General features: G+C 47.3%; 1 pseudogene; it reads left to right on the forward strand.

Moving 5' to 3' along the window:
* Nucleotides 1-2,500, forward strand: part of LOC120907018 — a 9,147-nt pseudogene that overhangs the window by 3,242 nt on the left and 3,405 nt on the right.

Consider the following 2,500-nt stretch of genomic DNA (forward strand, 5'->3'; position numbering starts at 1 on the left):
GAAAGATCCGGACCAAGCGTTCATGGATCTTCAAGATCGAATGGAGGCGATGCGTTTTGGGATAAGCAAACTCGATGATGAGTCTTCCCATTTTACGCTAGTTACGGTAATGATGGACTTCCTCGATGAGGTAATGTCCGAATTTCGAAGGTACAGAGCCGTAAATCGCATGCAGCAGGTCCTCGACCGTCAAACGCAAACGTCGTTTGACGGTAACGATGGATTCGGGCCGCAAACGCGAAAAGGCAGAAGACCAGTGGCTGATGACCAACAGCCTGGTCCAAGTGGGTTGCAAAGATTGCAACAACAACAACAACAACCATCGAGGTTGACCCCTGTTAGGGAAGCGGTGGAAAATATTCCAAGTCCGAGAAACGGACCGAATATTAATGAGGGTAGAATTAATAAGAGGAAGAAGAAGAAGAGCAAGAAGAAGCAGAATAAGCCCAGGAAGCGGCCTGAGGCTCTGCTGATATCGGACTGCACTTCCGAGGAGCTGGCGAAATTGCTCAAGGAAATGAAGCAGTCCGATGCTCTTAAATCGGTTGGAGAGACAATCTCTAAGGTCCGACGGGCCCAGAATGGAGGCATGTTGCTAGAACTTAAGCAGGGTAGTTCTGCTAGTGCAATTGCCCCAAAGGTTAAGGAAGCGGTGAAGGGCAAGGCGTCAGTGAGAACGCTAGCTCCTTCTAAAATGATTGAGATCATGCATCTCGATGAAATCACCACCCCAGAGGAGGTTGCGGAGTCTGTCAAAGCACAGCTCAACATCGAGATAGAAATAGATCGTATCAAAATGAAGAAAGGCCGCGCGGCCGGTACGCAGTGGGCACGGATCAACGTATCGCTGCCAGACTTTCAAAGCTTCCTGAATTTGGGAAAGCTGAAAGTTGGTTGGTCGATATGCCATATCCGCGAGGTTATGGAAGAGCAGAAATGCTATAAGTGTTGGAAGGTAGGCCATACGAGCTACCATTGTAGGGAACCAGACAGAAGTAATCTGTGCTGGAAATGCGGTTTGAGTGGACACAAGAAGCAAGCTTGTACCAACTCTGTCAAGTGTTTGGATTGCGGTACGAGGTCACAGAACCTTCACGCAACGGGCAGTTATATGTGTCCCCGAAGGCGAACGATTAGATCATAATGGTTAGGTTGCTACAACATAACCAGAATCATAGTTATGCTGCATTTCAGTTAATGTGGCAAACGATTAGGAAGAATCTGCGGATATAGTGTTGATTGCAGATCCGTATCTGGCAACAACCAACGTCAAAGTGTTACGCAATGACGATAACACAGCAGCGGTAGTGGTTAACGCGGACTTACCAGTTAAGGTAGTCAGTAAGGCTTTGAAGGGTTTAATGATAGTTGACATAGGTGATATGCGAGTGGTTAGCGTTTACGCGCCACCTAGATTTAGTATGGAAGAGTTCCAGAACATGTTGGATAACACGGTAATGGCCGTAACCGGTATCCACAAATTCGTTATCGGGGGACTTCAACGCTTGGTCAGTAAGTTGGAACAACCAACTTGGCGAGCGTGGAGAAACCCAGAAACGAAGAGGTGAGTTGGTTTTATCAACCTTTGCGCAGATTGACGCAATTTTATTGAACGACGGCAGCACCCCAACTTATGTTGGACCAGGGCGCACGTCAGTAGTTGATCTTACTTTTGCGAGCCGAACCGTAGCAAGATCATTTAAGTGGGAGGTGTTATCTAGCTATATGAACTCTGATCATCGTGCAATACGAATAGATCTTGAGACGCAAAGCGTGCGTAATCTGTCCCGACCCATAACGGGATGGAGCATCAAGTATTTTAGCAAAGATATATTTGAAGTTATGATGCAAGCCGCTTTTGAGACCGAGGTCACAACAAGCGAAGACTTAATGCGTATACTTGTCACGGCGTGCAATGCGACGATGACTAAACGTAAGAGGTACACTCCTAACAAGAGTGCATTTTGGTGGACGTTAGAGATTGAGGCACTTCGCAAAGAGTGCAAACACCGCGATCGATTAGCGCAAAGAGCTTTTAATACTGATCTCTATTCTACTTTTAGGGACGAGTTCAAGGTGGCACGGAATGCCCTCAAGCGATTGATCAAGCATACCCGACAGAGGAAGTGGAAAGAGTTCCTGGGAACAGCGAACAACGCATCATTTGGTATAGTATATCATACGTTCAAGAAAGTGGCCGAGGGTTCGATTGGACCCCGAACCATGACATTGGACGAGTTTAGGGAAGTGGTGAGCGAGCTTTTTCCTACTCACCCAAACACGGTGTGGCCTGATTATCGTATCGATCAGCCACGAGAGTTTGAAAGGGTAACTAATGATGAGATTCTTGCGGTTGCCAGGAGACTACCTAACAAGAAGGCGCCGGGACCAGATGGTATCCCGAATGAGGCGCTGAAAGTTGGTATGTTGACTGCAACCGATGCATTTTGCAGGGTTTACCAAGGCTGTTTAGAGAACGCGAAGTTCCCCGATGAGTGGA

The sequence above is a fragment of the Anopheles arabiensis genome, assembly GCF_016920715.1.
Source record: "Anopheles arabiensis isolate DONGOLA chromosome X unlocalized genomic scaffold, AaraD3 X_pericentromeric_contig0001, whole genome shotgun sequence".
NCBI lineage: Eukaryota > Metazoa > Arthropoda > Insecta > Diptera > Culicidae > Anopheles > Anopheles arabiensis.